This window comes from Notamacropus eugenii, chromosome 4 (genome assembly GCF_028372415.1).
Source record: "Notamacropus eugenii isolate mMacEug1 chromosome 4, mMacEug1.pri_v2, whole genome shotgun sequence".
NCBI classification, from domain to species: Eukaryota; Metazoa; Chordata; class Mammalia; order Diprotodontia; family Macropodidae; genus Notamacropus; species Notamacropus eugenii.
The window spans coordinates 400,852,596-400,870,024 of NC_092875.1; the positions used below are offsets into that span (position 1 = coordinate 400,852,596).

Here is a 17,429-nt window from a genome sequence, read left to right on the forward strand (position 1 = left end):
TAACTTATTAGTTATGTGGGGTAAGGGAGATTGAGGAGTAGAGGGTGACACTTGTGGGACAGTGTGATTGGAAGGATGGTGATGCCTTCAACAGAAACATGAAAGTCTGGAAGATGAAACAGGGCTTTTTTTTTGGGGGGGGGAAATAATGAGTTAGTTTTAGGTATGTCAAGCTTGAAATTCCTAGAGGACATCCAACTGGAAATATCCAATGAACAGCTAGTGATGCAGTATTGGGGCTCTTTCTATTTTAGGTTGGATACATAACTTTGGGAAAAAACCTAAAGAGTTGGCAAAAATTTGATTTTCTTGCCAAGTGGAGGGAGGTGGCAGCCAAAGGCAACACTGACTTAGAACATAAACACGTTTGTAAATTTGTCTGGAGGAGTATGGTGAAAGATTATCAGCAAATATCGCCTCGTAAAACTGTGAGATGCAGTGGAGGGAAAAATCAAGTTTATAGAAAGCTTAGAGAGAAGTCTCAGCCAGAGCCTCCAGAGGACATTTAAGGATGAAACTGAACAGAGGACAATGTGCAAACCAAAAATGGAAAAGTTTTGTCAAGATTTCTGTAAGGAAACCTTTTCTTCATCAGTGAAAGTGGACATACCACATTTAGACTCTAATGTCACAGTCTCCAATATGCTATATTAGGAAGTGGAAAGGGCACTAAAAAAAACACAAAGATGGGCAGAGCCGCTGAACTATGTGCTAAATGCACTCAGAGGAGGTATGTGCTTGAGGGAACAATTTTCAAGATATCTAAAAGACAGGAGGATGCAAATCACTTGGAAAAAATCATGAACTTTTATGTTACAAAAAAACAATGACCAAGGAAATATTAATCCTATTAATGCAGGAATACTTGCATTCTCATTTCTATAAAATTTTTATGGGAATAATCTACACATGCATTGAAGCTATCTTTAACTAAAATTTGAGGAACGAACAGGTGAGTTTTCTTAAAAAAATTTTTTTAACTCTCTCTTTATAGGTCTTTCCTCAAGAACTCTTCCCTTATTCCAGTAGAATCATAGGATCACAAGTTTAGAGTTAGGAGAAGCCTTTGAAGTTGAGTCTAAGATGTTCATCTTATAGATGAGGAAACTGAGGCCCAGAGAGGTCAAGTCACACAGCTAGTGAGTGTCTGAGGCAGGATTCAAAACTAGGTTGCCCTGAATCCAAGTCCTACAATCTATCCACTACGTTTCATTGACTCTCTTTTGTAACAGAAATATAGTTAAATTAAAAATAAGCAGCACATTGGTCACGTTTGACAACATATTCCTTATTTGACACTTACATGGCACAAGATTCTTTGAAAAATGTGACAATAACTCTTCAGTGACTCTCTAACTAATATAATCAGAGAAATAAAATAGCCATAGTATCTACCATGGTCATTGAGGACATAGGGTACAGAATCTAAATGGAAAAGGTAGAAAATGCTAAGGTCCTCCACATGCTCCCATTTGTATATGATCTTGTGCAGAGTGAACTAAGTTCTGAAACAGCGGTGAGCCTCCCAAATGATACCCATAATCCCTTTGAAGTGCTCAGGCTAAATAGCAACACAGGACAAACCAATGCTATGGTATTGACTATTATATTCAGTAAGATAGACAAACCATAGAGCTTGTCCTTCTCTTTCTTTCTCCATACACACACACACACACACACACACACACACACACACACACACACACACACACACACACCCCTCGATCCAAAGCACACACACACATATAAATATATATATACACTCCACATACATGTATATATGTGTGCGTGTGTGTTACACACACACGCACACATATACACATATTGAGAGAGACAGAGAGACTGAATAGACAAGTAATCAGATCCTCAACTGAAACAATAGGAATGGGGGGCAGCTGAATGACGTTTGGAAACTGTGCTGTACTTTTCATGTCCCCAAGTTTCTCGCTGACCAAGAAGCAGAGAAATTGTGGGAGTTGCAGTTATAGCAGGGAGAGAGAATAATCTGTTCTTGGCAACCAACATAAGTCATGACTTTAAATGATCCATGATGTTGTTGATAAGGGGCCTCCCTCTGATGACGCAGGTCACAGCCCCTTAGAGTCTTAGTAAATAGTTTAATGAGTTGCTGTGGCCAAATTTATCACCTGTTGGTCAGCCTTCTGGTGACAAGGCTCCCAGCGCTTATCTGGACTGATTACTTGGTCAGCAGTCCACCTCTGGTTTCATTAGAAAACTGTTCTAGGTTGTGTAGACCTAGTACATTGTAATTCACAACTTTATCAATATTCAGCATTTATTTCACTTTATTTCAATTTTCTTTTCAATGAGGTAATGTGGTATAGTGAAAAAATATTGGCCTTAGAGCCAGGAAGACCTGAGTTCAAGTCTCATATCCTACATGTGCTGGCTACTATTCACTTAATCTCTCAGTGCTCTAGGTAGCTTTCCAAGACTGTAAGCTCCAGAGAAGGTGCTGATACGTCTTGTTAGAGAGTTTCCCTATCAAGGAATTCCTAATAGAGGATCCCTATCATTTTATGAACTGTGGGTCTCTAGGTGAATCTTCTCACTCTCTCTGTCTGTGTGTATGTATATGTGTATGTATTTATATATGCATGTATATAAACATACACACATATATACACATATATTTTGGGGGTGATATTTATTATCATATTTAAAACCACTGGGCAAATCCAGTGAAATAAAAAAATGCAAATTTCAAAACCAAGCTTAAGATGATAAGCTAAAAAAGTCTGTTAGGATCACAACCTTCAGAGACCTCTTCCATTATAAACTCAATTACACCAAGTCAACAAGCTTTATTCTGCACAGTAGGAAGTCAGTAATCCTTTATTAAGTTCCTACTATGTGCCAGGCACTGTGCAAGCACTGCAGATCCAAAGAAAGGCAAAATACGAGAAGCTCAAAGTTTAATGGTAGAGACAAGTTACAAACAAATAGGCACAAACAAACTATATACAGGAGAAATAGGAAATAATCAAGAGAGGGAAGGCACTTGAATTATGAGAGATTGGGAAAGGCTTCCTGAAGGAGGGAGGATTTTAGCTGGGACTTGAAGAAAGCCACTTAACTTTTTCCCCTCCTCTCAACATTTGCAGCTACACACCCTGCGGGAGCAGTGTCAGGATTAGGGCTCCAAACATGGACAGCTCGCTGGGTTCTGACTTGCTTCCACTCTAGGGCCAACTCTGCTGCTGTGGTAGGGGGAAGAGTTCTAACAGCTAGCATCAGGTTCTTTCCTGTGAATGAAGCAGCTGTGGGAGGCCATGGGAGCAGCTCTGAAGACAGGTTCCCAGTGATGGAGAGACCCTGAATTTGGCAGTGATTGCCTTCCAGACCCAGGTGTCGCTGGGACCTAGTGATTCTGCCAGGTGTGTAGAGACTTGTTTGCTTGTTTTTTTCTTGGGCTTCTGTCAGTTGACCTGTCTCTGGTCAAGTCGGACTGTCATTCCATGAGCTCAGAGAACCTTTTCTCAATTGTAGCTGATGTACTGCCTGTTTCCACCTGTGTGAAAACCTGCAGCTGCAGCTATGCTAGACTGCTTTTTACCTGACTCAACTTGTTCATCTCCTTTCCTCCGAGCTGAGCACATTAGACACTTAAAGTTTATTTCTGATTATATTTGAATGTTTGTAAAAACTTCTCATGTGGTTTGATTGTTGAAATTTCCCTTTCATTTTCTGAATGAGATAACGGTAAATGTTATACAGTTTGATAGGGAGTCTGGTAATATTGGTTGCAGATGATGTAGCTCTCTGGTGTTTGCGTGTATGTGTGTGTGTGTGGGGGGGGGCAGGGGACACGTGCAACACATGTGTGTGACAGAGCGCTGTTATCATTCAGTTATCACGAGGTGATTGTGCGAAACTGGGTCACTTTAAAGATTTCATAAGCTTGGAGGGATACGTGTGCCTTTCTTCTTTCCTGAATGAAACTGGGAGTTTCCAATGAAAGGGAATGAACACAGAATGACTCCAATATGTATTGGGATTGGCAATTGATCTGACTTTGTCAGTAGCTGGAGAGACCATTTGTTTTTCTTGGTGATATCTTGCTATGGTGGTGCCGGGGCACTTGGGTTGGTTGGGAAAGCATCTTCAGTTTCTGTTGGGTAAAGTTTTCTCTGTGGAGGAGCAGATCTTTATCCAAGGTGCAGGCTGATTTTGGAGCCCACAGCCAAGTCTCCAGTGACAATTTAATCCTGGCCTGCTGAGTTCCCACCCTACTACTGGCAGTCATTTCAGAACCTATAGTTCTCCTGATGTTATGTTTTCCTGAGTGTTTATGTTTTAACCTCCACTTGCTGGCAGTCTTGAAATCCTTAGTTAGATCTTGACCAGTTATTGAGAATAATTGAACACTGTGTCTTCTACATTTCCCAATCTCTGGGAGCTGAGATGCTTTCAGATAATTCTATTTTTCCTAAACCATTCTTCCCCATTTCCATACCTTGTCTTTTAAGAGTGTGGGTACAGAATTATGTGTCCTTTAAAAAAATTGAACATGTGCGGCTGAGATTACATTCAGCATTAAACCTGACCCGTGCTTCATGTAGCAAGGTGGAGGAGAGGGGCACCTTTATTTACTTTTGGAGGAATTGAGCCCAATCTCATACAGAAAAAGTAAAGGAAGCTGGCATGGAGGAAATTGCTGAATGTAAGCTGTTAACAAGCATTTATTGAGCTCTGTGCCAGCTGCTAAAGGGGGAATGCTATCAGGAAATCCTGGTGTGTTATCTTTTAATGCAGTCCAACATGTGCCAAAGAGAAGCCTTCTCATACATAAGTTTGATTTTGGCGGGGTTTCTGCTTTCCCTCATTGCCTCATGTGGATGAGACTCCTTTCTGAAGTTAGTCAGAGCTTCTAAGGAGAACAGAAATCCATGGGCATTTACTAGTGTTTGGAGGAAGAATTTCAGAAACAGAAGAAGCCTTAGGCACCTAACTAAGGAAGGCTTCTTCAGAGGATCCTTCAACCAGCATTAAGGAGAGTTGCTTTTCCCCCCCAAACTTTAGGCTAACAATCTTTGTTAGCATGCCATAAAGACTTAGGGGTAGGGTTCTTCACTTGGTCCAGGGATCCAGGAATAATCTTCAATAGAGTCTGTGAACTTGGATAGGAAAAAAGCTACATTTAAATTTTCACTAATCTTTGGTTTCCTTTATAATTCCATATATCATATACATTGGAAAATCTTCTGAGAAAGAGTCTGCAGGCTTTAGCAGATTGCCACCTCAGGGATCCAAGACTGAGAATCCCTGATTTAGGGAGACATCTTAATATTCTCAGATGATCACAAAGTCTTAAAATATCAGCTTCACTGTCTTCAAAGGCAAAGAAGATAGAAATACTCAATACCATGTTCCATCTTTGGTTGATAGGCATCTGCTTTCTCTCCAAGGACGTCTTTGATCTTGGGCAAATCGCTTCATCTCCCGGAACCTCAGTTTCCTCATCTGTAAAACAAGGGAATTGGAATAGGTGACCTTGATTCTTTCCAGTTCTATGATCCCGTGGTTCTTTGCTGTACTCGTTGGTGTCAAGGCAGGAAGAGTGTTTACTTGGCAAGCTTGATCTCTGTGAGAGTCCTCCTAATTCTTTCTGTAAAGGCTGTTGCTTTATTCTTGAAGTCTCAGAGTTCTGTTTTCACTTGATTTGAATAACTCATAGGCAAGAGAGTATTTACCAAATGAAAAAACTGTGATGCAGCACTGACTCTGGGAACTTATGGTTTTTAGTAAGCTTTTAGTAAGAGTCTTTCCCTTGCTGTCTCACCCTGTCTTTTCTTCTTTCCATCTTCCGTAGCAATTTGTGAGCTATTTTCTGAATGGTGTGGGTTAGGGAATATCTGGAAGGACAAAAAGGAATTCTTTTGTCTGACACATCTCACATTTTTCTCACTGCCCTTTTCTTACTGCCTACCTACATCACAAAACAGTTACCATCATCAATCTTTGATCGAGCTCATTCTATTTATATATTAAACTGTTTTGACCCTTCTCAATGTTTATAAATAATAAACAAATATGACTTGAAGTATTCTATGCATTATCAGCTTTTAATCTTCCATTTTAAGGCCTCATAAGACCTAATGTGTGAACTTTGTTTACTCCTAGATTTGAACAGCTGTGGCTTATCCATTTTAACAGGTGTTTAAGGTAATGATGTCCTGGAAGTAACAGAGCAAGGTGATGCTTGAAACTGGTAAAAGCTAGTGCCTGTGTCACTAGTACAACTGGGGTGTTACGTGCCAGCCAGGGAAATACTCTGAGTTCAAACTTTAAGAGAGGTAAACAGTTTCCTTTGGGGAATATCAGAATCAGGTATATCTAAGGATTATTTGGATATTTGGATTTGATCCAGAACTGTGATTTCAGCTATGTAGGGAGCTCCCTTTATAGAAATGCCATCCATTGCTGCAGATTGGCAGTCTCTGTGCAAGTTATAGTCCTGACGAATTCTTTGGAGGCCGCTCAGAGATTAAGTAATTTGTTGGTGGGTAGTCACATAGCCAGTATGTGTCAAAGGAAGGACTTTATACCTAGGTCTTCCTGATTCCCAGGTCAGTCCTCTATATATGGCAATATACTTCCCCCTTGTGAGGATCACATGAGACAATGTTTTTATGAAGTGCTTAGAACAGTACCTCACACACAGTAGGTGCTACATTAAATCCTATTCCTTTCCCTCCTCCCCCCTCTGCCCCTATCTCCCACTGCCTTTCCCTCCTTTCACTTTGGCCGTTTACCAGTCCCATTTTACAGTTGTTGAAGGAATCACTTTTGAATTGAAGAGCAAGAGTCAGCAAACTTAAGACAGGTACTTGATTATAATAAATTAGCTTTTGCTCATTTTAAGTTTATAAGGCAACTAGGTGGCATAGTGTACAAAGTACAAAGTGTACATAGACCTGGAGTCAGAAAGATCTGCCTTCAAATCTGGCCTCTGTTATCTAGCTATGTAACCCTGGGCAAGTCTCTTAACCTCTGTCTACCTCATTTTCCCCATTTGTAAAAGGGAGATAATTACTCATTTGTCAGGACTTATTTGTAAGGTACTTTGCACCTGAAATGCTGTATAAATGAAAGCTATTATTATCATCATCTTTATTATTTTTATAGCTCTCTAAGGCTTCATCTCCTTTGACTATGGAAAATTGTGTTTTCTAAATAAATTGTTGAGGAATTTTTTTTGTTCTGACATATGGCAGCTTGGAAATGAGACATGCTAAAATTCAGGCTTGTTTTAATTCTTTCTCACCAAAGTTTAAAGAGAATTTCCTATCCTTTTGATTCAAGTTCTTTGCAAGAATGACCAACTGTGGGAATGCTGATGCAGTGTAAACCAGAAAAGAAAGGGCCTCATTCCAAAATGCTGTAAATAGATGTAACTTAAATAAGCAAATAAGAGACATATTCATCGCAAATTTTCCAAGAGGGAAAATACTGGAAAGGAGGTGGAATAAAAATAGAAACTCTCCAGTAGAAATAGTTTTCAGTGACTTCTTGCCAGTTAAATTCACCATTGTCTTGAAGTTGCCAGTAGCAGAGTATAGATGTCTTAACATGAGACTTTCCAAGGTATTATCTACGTATGGAGTTGAAGGATAAGAACGTGCCACTGGAGAAGAGTTGGCATGGGACTATCCTTAACCATTTTAAAACTCCCTTTTAGCTCCAAAATCCAGTCAGTCGAAGATGTCAGTCAAGAATGAAGTTAGGACTTTCCCACCCTAATAATAATAATAATAGCCAACATTTATATAACACTTTAGGGTTTGTGGAAGGCTTTACCTATGCTATCCTATTGAAATTCTCACAACAGCGCAGGGAGGTAGGTGCTGTTATTATCACCCCCATTCTGCAAACAAGGAACTGAGGTGGAGGGAGGTTAAGTGATCTGCCTAGAGTCCCACAGCTTGTGTCTTAGGATTCAGACTTCCTGATCCAGGCTTTCGTGATTCTCAGTTCAACGCTCTGTGCCTTGCAACACCTAGATGCATGTGGACTGCCACTGAAGAAATTCTATAGTTAGACAAGACCCACAAAGGTATATAAGTACTGGATGCATATGAAGGGTAGAAGAACGATTATATTGCCCTCTCACGAGGTCAAACTGTGGTCATGATGGCTGTGTAAAATGTTCTGAGGTAAGAAAAGAAAAGAAAAAAGAGCTCTTTGGAAATGAATCCTCTGGCCTTTCATTACACTTTGGATTTCTATTGGAACCACCTTTTGACATGCTTCCTGCACTCCATTACTAGCCAATGTCCTCAGGCATTTCATTATCCTAATTGAAGACTACTGGGGGCCCAGAGATGTGCCATACATCTCATCTGTTAGAGCTTTCTCCTGTTGCTTCCCAACTGCTAGAGGTGCTCTATGGGGTGGGTACTGGGACCCACTGTTCACATTAACTCTTTAGCCAGTTGTAGTGGAGAAGAGATGACTTTTGTGACAGAGATTGTGAAGGGAAAATAGTAGGACTCAATTAGAGATTTAATATATGTGGTGAGTAGGAGAGAAGAGTCAAGGATAACACTATGGTTGGGAGCCTTAACACAAATAGCGAAGTATGGAAAAGGAGAGGGTTATTGGGGACTGATAATGAGTTCAGTTTTGGATATGTTGAGTTTAAGATATATATGGGACATGCATTTTAAGATGTTCAAAAAATAATTGATGTGAATATGGAGGTCAGAAGAGAGGTTATATAAACAGATTTGAGAATCATCTGCATAGAAGTGAAAAATACATAACTGGATCCTTGGGAGTTGGTGAGGTCATCAAGTGAAATAGGATAGAGGGAGAAGAGTTTCAAGAGAAGATTTTTAGAGAACACCAATAATTAGTGGTCCTGACTTGAGGAAAAGGAGATGGAATGGTCAGATAGGTAGGCGAGAACTGGGAGATGGCAAAGTTGTGACAATATTTAGGAAAAGAGGGTGATCAACACTGTTAAAAAGACTTCGGAGAAGAAGTTAAGCCCAAGAAAAGACCATTAGATTCATCAATTAAAAGATCATTGGTAACTTCTGCAAAGTTTCTATTAAATGATGGAATCAGAAGCCACAATACAGCAGGGTTTAGAAGAGTGAGAAGAAAGGAAGCAGAGGCACTTTGGGTGACTTTCTCAAGTTTAAACTATAAAAGGGAAGAGATATAGGACAGTTAGATTGAGTGAGGGGTTATAAACAAGGAGGGAGACATGGATATGTTTGTAGGCAACAGGAGAAGCAACAAGTAGAAAATAGTTTTGCATTGCACAGGAAACCACGAATTAACCAGAATGCTATGGGAGTATTCTGGGGTCAACAAGAATTTTCTGGTTAACTCAAGATCAAGGCAGAAAATACTTATCTTTATTCCTATTGCTGAAAGACTTTCTGAAATGTGTGAACTTCCTTCCTGTTAGATGGAACATAATTTGATCTTGGATGGAAATTTTTTTTAATATGTCTAAGTCTTCCATTTGAACACCAGTGATTTTTATATAATATTATGGGTGCAGCAGGATCTGGACCTCAGCCTGAGCCTAGATTGATTCCCAGTTGCTTTTTTGTTTTATTTTTTAAAAAGTTAATTTCTGCTGTGTTTCCTTTTCTTCTTTTTTTATTCATTTCTGTTTCCTAAAAGTGGAGTACATGTGTGTGCATGCACTTGTATGTGTTTATGTGTATGAGGGTAGTATTGAATGTAGGGAAAGGTAGAACATATAAGTGAAGCTTATTGTTAATTGAGGGTTCTGATGAGTTGATTTCTGAGCATCCAAAGATCCACTATAATTTTTACTTGGTGCTATTTTGCTCAGTAAACATTCCTCAGTGATTTTCTTAGTGTAGGTCTTTTCCCCCTATTTGCCTGGGGGATTCTTTCAAGGCAAGGGAGAAAGGTTGTGTCACTTGAAAATTTAACTCTTTTTGAGAATATCACTTGTTGCAACTGTCTTGGTTTGGTTGATTAATCTTTTCAGTGATACCTTACAATGTGCTTTGAAGTTTTTATTATCTGGACTATACTTACTGAATCTATTGTAGAATTTATCCTTATTTATTTACAAATTGGGACAAAAATTGTAGTCGTCTTTTCAATTTCCCACCTTTGGGCATTTGACTTTCCTTCTTGGAGGAGTTGTCTCTTATTGTTGTCATTGGTCATTTCTTAATTTGTTTTCTACTGAGACCTGTTTGCATGCCATCTTTAGCTCTTTTCTTATTTTGTCTCCTGAACCTTCCAACTCTCCATTTTGATGTTTACCCTTTTTTTCTCCCTTGAGCCCTCTCACTGTCTTACTTCATTTCATTACCTTCTTTCCCTTCTGTTTCCTTCTCCCGTATGTCTCTGCCATGATCTCCTTTTTGCCCTGTTCTTTGATTTCCCGTTTCTTCCCTCTTTCATGTCCTTGTTCTTTACTACTTTTCTACTCTCTCTCTGTCTCTGCTTCCAGCCTAATTGTCTCATCCCTCCATGTAAAGTGTTGTCCATCCTGTACTGGAATACAACTTTGACTTAAGTGGAAAAGTCCAAGAGACAAGTGAATATATGTAAGTGAAAATATCCAAATCACCAAGAGTTAAAGACACAATTTTAGTTTCCTATGAATTCTGTCTGAAGAAGGAAGAAAAGACAGAATAATTGGGGAAATATGAGATGTACAAATAAGTCTTTTCTCTAACAATCACTGAAAAAGTAGCTAAGATGTCACCAGTGATATTTATGGATAGTTGAAAAAAGTTTAGTGACTTGTATATGGTTGTGTCAAAAGGAGTATTTTCCCCCAAATATATTTGTTTTCAGTTTTCAGCAATAGCTTCCATAAGTTCTAAATTTTCTGTCCCTCTCCAAGATGGCATGCAATCTTATATGGGTTCTACATATGCATTCCTACTAACAAATTTTCACATTAGTCATGTTGTATAGATAATTTAAAACAAATGTGAGAAACCATGTGAAAAACAAAACATAACAAAGGAGAAGATAGTCTGTTTCATTCTGCGTTCTGACTCCATAGTTCTTTCTCTGAATGTGAATGGCATTTTGTATCATGAAGCCTTTGGAAATGTTTTAGGTCTTTGCATTGCTGTGAAGGGCTAAGTCTATCATAAATAGTCATCGTACACTGTGGCTGTTACTGTATACAGTGTTCTCCTGGTTCTGTCCACTTTACTCAGCATCAGTTCATAGAAATCTTTCCAGGTTTTTCTGAAATCCACCTGTTCATCATTTTTTATAGCACAATAGTATTCCATTACATTCATATACCACAACTTGTTCTGCCACTCCCCAATTGATGGGCATCCTCATGATTTCCAGGTCTTGGTCACCACAAAAAGAGCTGCTATAAATATTTTTGTACATGTGGGTGCTTTTCCCATTTTTATGATCTCTTTGGGATACAGCCCGAGAAACAGCATTGCTGGGTCACAGGTATGTGCATTTTTATAGCCCATTGGGCATAGTTCCAAATTACTCTGCAGATTGGTTAGATCAGCTCACAGCTCCACCAACAATGAATTAGTGTTCCAACTCTCCCACATCTTCTCCAACATTTATCACCTTCCTGTTTTGTTAGCCAGTCTGATAGGTATGATGTGGTATCTCAGAGCTGTTTTGATTTGCATCTCTCTCATCAATAGTGATTTAGAGCATTTTTTCATATGACTATAGATAGCTTTAATTTCTTCCTCTGAAAACTTCCTGTTCATATCTTTTGACCATTTATCAATTAATGAATGGTTTATATTCTTGTAAATTTGACTCAGTTTTTATATATTTTAGAAATGAGGCCTTTATCACAGACACTAGTGGTAAAAATTCTTTCCCAGTTTTCTGCTTTCCTCCTAATTTTGGTTGCATTGACTTTGCCTGTGCAAAAACTCTGCAATTCAATGTAATCATAGTTATCCACCCTGCATTTCATGATGTTCTCCATCTCTTGACTGGTCACAAATTCCTCCATTCTCCATAAATCTGACAAATAAATTACTACCTACTCTGCCAACCTGTCTATAGGATCAGCCTTCGGATCCAGATTGTTTACCCATCCATACTCCATTCTAGTACATGATGTCAGGCATTGGGCTATGCTCAGTCTCCACCACACTGTTCTCCAGGCCTCCACTTAGTCCCCATCAAACAGTGAGCTCTCATCCCAGAAGCCAGGGTCACCAGGTCCACCAAACAGTAGACTGCTACCATCATTGACGCAGTACCATGTCTGGCATACTCATCCCACTCCACTGATCCACCCCTCCACCTCTCAACAAGTACCAAATAGTTTTGCTGATTGTTGCTTTATAATACAATTTAAGATCTGGTATGCAGTAGCCAATAAATGTGGCAATCTACTGTTTGATAAACCCAAGGACCCCAGCTTCTGGGATAAGAACTCACTGTTTGACAAAAAATGCTGGGAAAACTAGATAACAGTGTGGTAGAAAGTAGGCATAGACCAATACCTGACACTGTACACAAGAATAAAGTCCAAATGGGTACATGATCTAGGTATAAAGTTTGATGCTATAAACAAGTTAGTGGAGCAAGAAATAGTGTATTTATCAGATTTATGGAGAATGGAAGAATTTTTGGCTGAAGAAGAGATAGAAAGCATTATGAAGTGCAAAATGGATAATTTTGATTACATCAAACTGAAAAGTTTTTGCACAACCAAACCCAATGCAACCAAGATTAGGAGGGAAGCAGAAAACTGGGAAAGAATTTTTACAACTAGTGTTTGTGATAAAGGCCTCATGTCTAAAATATATAGAGAACTAAGTCAAAAGTACAAGAATACAAGTCATTCCCCAATTGATAAATGGTCAAAAGATATGAACAGGCAGTTTTCAGAGGAAGAAATTAAAGCTATCTATAGTCATATGAAAAAATGCTCTAAATCACTATTGATTAGAGAGATGCAAATCAAAACAACTCTGAGATACCACATCACACCCAAAGGTCTCCAAAAATGTGTACACCCTTTGACCCAGCAGTACCACTTCTAGGACTCTATACCAAAGAGATCATAAAAATAGGAAAGGACTCACATGTACAAAAATATTTTTAGCAGCTCTCTTTGTGGTGGCCAAAAACTGGAAATCCAGGGGATGTCTATCAATTGGGGAATGGCTGAATAAATTGTGGTATATGAATGTAATGGAATACTACTGTGCTGTAAGAAATGATGAACAAGAAGACTTCAGAGATGCCTGGAAAGACTTATATGAACTGATGCTGTGTGAAAGGAGCAGAACCAGGAGAACTTTTACACAGCAACAACCAAAGTGTGTGAAGACTTTTTTCTGGTAGACTTAGAACTTCATTGCAATGCAAGGACTTAAAAAATTCCCAATGGTCTTTTAAGGCAAAATGCCTTCCACATCCAGAGAAAGAACTGTGGAATTCAATAGCAGAATGTGGCAGATCATTTTTTTTTGTATTATGTTTTGGTTTGTTTTATGATTTCTCCCATTCATTTTAATCCTATGCAACATAGCTAAGGTGAAAATATATTGAGCAGGAGTGTATGTGTAGAACCTATATAAAATTGTATGCTGTCTCAGGGAGGGAGGGGGTAGGTATGGGAAAAAGAGGGGGAGGAAGGGAAAAAAATCTAAGTTATATGGAAGTAATTGTAGAACACTGAGAATAAATAAAATAATAATTTAAAAAAGCAAAACAAAAAAAAAAACAACAACAAGATTTGGCATGACTAGGCCACCTTCCATAGCATTTCTTTCCATGAATTCTCTTGATATTCTGAAACTTTTGTTCTTCTAGATGAATTTTGAAATTATTTTTTCTAGCTCTATAAAATATTTTTGGTTGTTTGCTTGGTGTGATGCTGAATAAGTAAATTAATTTAGGTAGAATTGTCATTTTTATTATATTAACTTGGCCTACCCATGAGCAACTGATGTAGATCTGACTTTATTTGTGTGAAAAGTGTTTTATGATTGTGTTCATATAGTCCATGTGTTTGTTTCAGCAGGTAAACTCCCTAATATTTCATAGTGTCTACTGCAGTTTTAAATGGATTTCTCTTGTTGTTGGGCTTTGTTAGTAATATATTGAAATGCAGATCATTTATGTGGGTTTATTTTGTATCTTGCAACTTTGCTAAAGTTATTATATCAAGTAGTTTTTTACTTTATTCTCTAGGATTCTCTAAGTATATCATCATATTATCTGCAAAGAGTGAAACTTAGTTTATTTGTTGCCTATTCTAATTTCTTCAATTTTTTTTCTTATTGTTAAAGGTAACATTTCTAGTACCATATTGAATAATGGTGGTAATAATGTACATCCTTGTTTTATTCCCGATCTTATTGGAAATGCAACTATCTTATTCCCATTACATATAATGTTTACTGATGATTTTCGGTAGATACTGCTTATTATTTTAAGGAAGGCTCCATTTATTCCTATGTTCTCCAGTGTTTTCAATAAGAATGGGCTTTGTATTTGGTCAAAAGCTTTTTCTTTATCTATTGAGATAATCATATGGTTTATGTTAGTTTTGTTGTTTATATGATCAAGTATGTTAATAGTTTTCCTAATATTGAACTAGCTCTGCATTCCTGGTATAAATCCTATCTGATCAAAGTATATTATTTTCATATGTTGCTGCAATATTTTTGCTAATAACTTATTTAAAATTTTTGCATCTACATTAATTAGGGAAATTGGTCTATAGTTTTCTTTCTCAGCTTTTCCCTGTTAGGTATCAGCACCATATTTGTATCATAAAAAGAATAAGATGGGACTCTGCCAATTTTCCCAAATAGTCTATATAGTATTGAAATTAATTCTTCTTTAAGTGTTTGATAGAATTCACTTATAAATCCATCTGGTCCTGGAGATTTATTCCTAGGGAGTTCATTGATGGCTTGTTCAATTTCTTTTTCTGAAATGGGATTAAGTATTTTACTTCCTCTTCTGTTAATCTGGACAATTTATATTTTTATAAATATTCATCCATTTCACTGAGATTGTCAAATTTATGAGCATACAGCTGGGGAAAATAATTTGTATTTATCATTTTAATTTCCTCTTCGTTGAAGGTGAATTTACCTTTTTCATTTTTGACACTGATAATTTCGTTTTCTTTTTTAATCAAATTGGCCAAAGGTTTATCAGTGTTGTTGTCTTTTTTATAAAATCAGCTCTTAACTTTATTTATTATTTCTATAGTTTTCTTAATTTCAATTTTATTAATCTCTTATTTGGTTTTCAGTATTTCTAATTTGGTGCTTAATTGGGGATTTTCAGTTTGTTCTTTTTCTAGTTTTTTCAGTTGCATGCCCAATTCATTGATCTCCTGATTCTTTATTTTATTCATGTAAGCATTCAGAGGTAGAACAAAAAGAGTGTTTAGATTAGAATTATATTTATCTGCACCCCAAGAAACATCATTTTATCAGTGTGGTGAATTTCCTCCTAGTCTTGCAGCTAAGTCCTAGGTAATAATTACCTGAGGCACAATAGCAATGGAGTGACTTGGCCAGGGTCACACAGAATCATTGCCAGAGTCATCATTTGAAGGCATATCTTCCCCCCTCCAAACCCAAATGCTATCCAACGAACTACACTGTCTCATTTACCAAAATATGTAGAAAAATTAGGAACTAGAGACACACTTAAAATTTGGAAAGTACTATTTTGGAAAAAAAAACCACAAATGATTTTATCTTCATTTGAACATTTTCTGCACTTCTTTATTTTAAAAATTCTATGCAAAGAAGATGGATAATAGTCACATTGATTAAGTGGAAAGAGTGCTGGATTTGGGCTAAGATTCCATTTTTGCTTCTAACTACTTTTGTAATCCTAGGAGTCATTTAATTTTTCTAAACCTCAATTTTTCCACCTGTAAAATGAACTCTAAAGGCCCTTCTAACTCTAAATCCATAATCCTATAATCTTTTAATACATAAATAAGAATTTAAACCATGGTTTACTCTTCATAAGATGGATTATAAAGTCTTCTGAAATAGTATGAAATGCCTGTGGTGTTCTATTCCCAACAATCTATATTTTGTAATTATTTACAGCTAACAAGGCATTTATGATCTGTTTTCTGTCAGTCTCTAGTGAAGCATTGCTAGCAAAGGGTTTTCACGACTTGAAATTTTTGTGAGCATGAAAATCTGGTTAAGAAAGCAAATGAGACAATAAATTCTCATAAGACTATAATCTCTCCTTTGTGGCATGAATTAGATATCCACTCACAATTGTGGAATAATTCCCAGCTTTGCAATGAAATAATCTGATATTCACAAGCACACATGTCAATCTCCTCCTAGAATGGGAGCTTTCAGAAAATTTACTTTTCAGGAAACACACCAGGCTTTTTAGTAGACACATCATTTTCTCAAAATTGCTTTTTGGAGAGCTGCTTTTGGAAGACCAGTGTTTGAAACCGTAGAGGTAAGACACTTCTCATACGTGTGTGTGTGTGGATGTATGTGTGTGCATTTATACATATGCATATATGCATACATAAATATGTGTGCATATATGTGTGTACACACATATTAGATATATACATATTCAAAATGTTTAATTTATAAATAATAATTGTTCCAGTGCCATATTTATTCTAATTGTAATTTGCAGATGGCAAAGCATTTAGTTTATATTTATATTCGAGATTTAGCGCTGAATCTAAAAGTAGTTTTATTATGGAGAAGGAGAAAAATTTGATATGGGAAATGTGACTTTTTCACATGGAATTTGAATGAAATCTTAAGATCGTACTTAAAACAGCTGCTTGTCTAAATCCAGGTTTATGGGTTTTTCACTAGCCACAATACTTGGTTTTCTCAGCTTTATTTACTTCTCCAGTCAGTTGGTTTGACGAGTTGTTGGATGGCTATGTGTGACATTTAAGAAGTTTGAGAGACATGATTTTTGGGTAACTTAATCATTTTATTAATAATGCCAACATATTTATTAATAAAAGGATGGTCATTTGGCTGTTTCTCTGCTTCACACCAAAGACCCCTCATGGCGGTAGTCTCAACATATGCCCTCGAAAGAGTAGGTATTCCTGAGGGTAGCGATCAACTCTGACTGGTTAACAATTAATGAGAGGATGAGTATTACAATGAAAGGCCAGCCTATGTTACAATGAGAGTCTTGGGGTACATGACTTGGATGATACAAATCTTGGTCAAAGAGTCTTGTCAGTTTCCATATCACCTGTCTGACAAAAAGAAGAATCCACCTTTTCTCAGACCTGTCTGAGCAAATACAGTGAGCCAGAATTCACCTATTAGCCTAAACTTAGAATTTCTTTTACTCTCTTTTGATTAGATCTCAGTCATTCTGGCTGTGTATGTCTTTGAGAGAGATTTCCCACACTGGTTGATTTCTGGATGAAGAAGCAGAAAAGGGGAAAAACC

General features: G+C 37.4%; 1 protein-coding gene across 8 annotated transcripts in view; it reads left to right on the forward strand.

Annotated features, from left to right (window-relative positions):
- PDE4D (phosphodiesterase 4D) overlaps positions 1-17,429 on the forward strand; it is a 1,946,032-nt gene that overhangs the window by 72,983 nt on the left and 1,855,620 nt on the right. For 3 of the 8 annotated variants that reach the window (XM_072599366.1, XM_072599364.1, XM_072599357.1), the window contains exon 1: positions 2,674-3,398. The exons of the other annotated variants lie outside the window; for them this stretch is intronic. The gene's annotated coding sequence lies outside the window, so the exon portion shown is untranslated. Of the gene's footprint in view, positions 1-2,673; positions 3,399-17,429 lie in introns of those variants that run through there. 8 annotated transcript variants of the gene reach the window in all.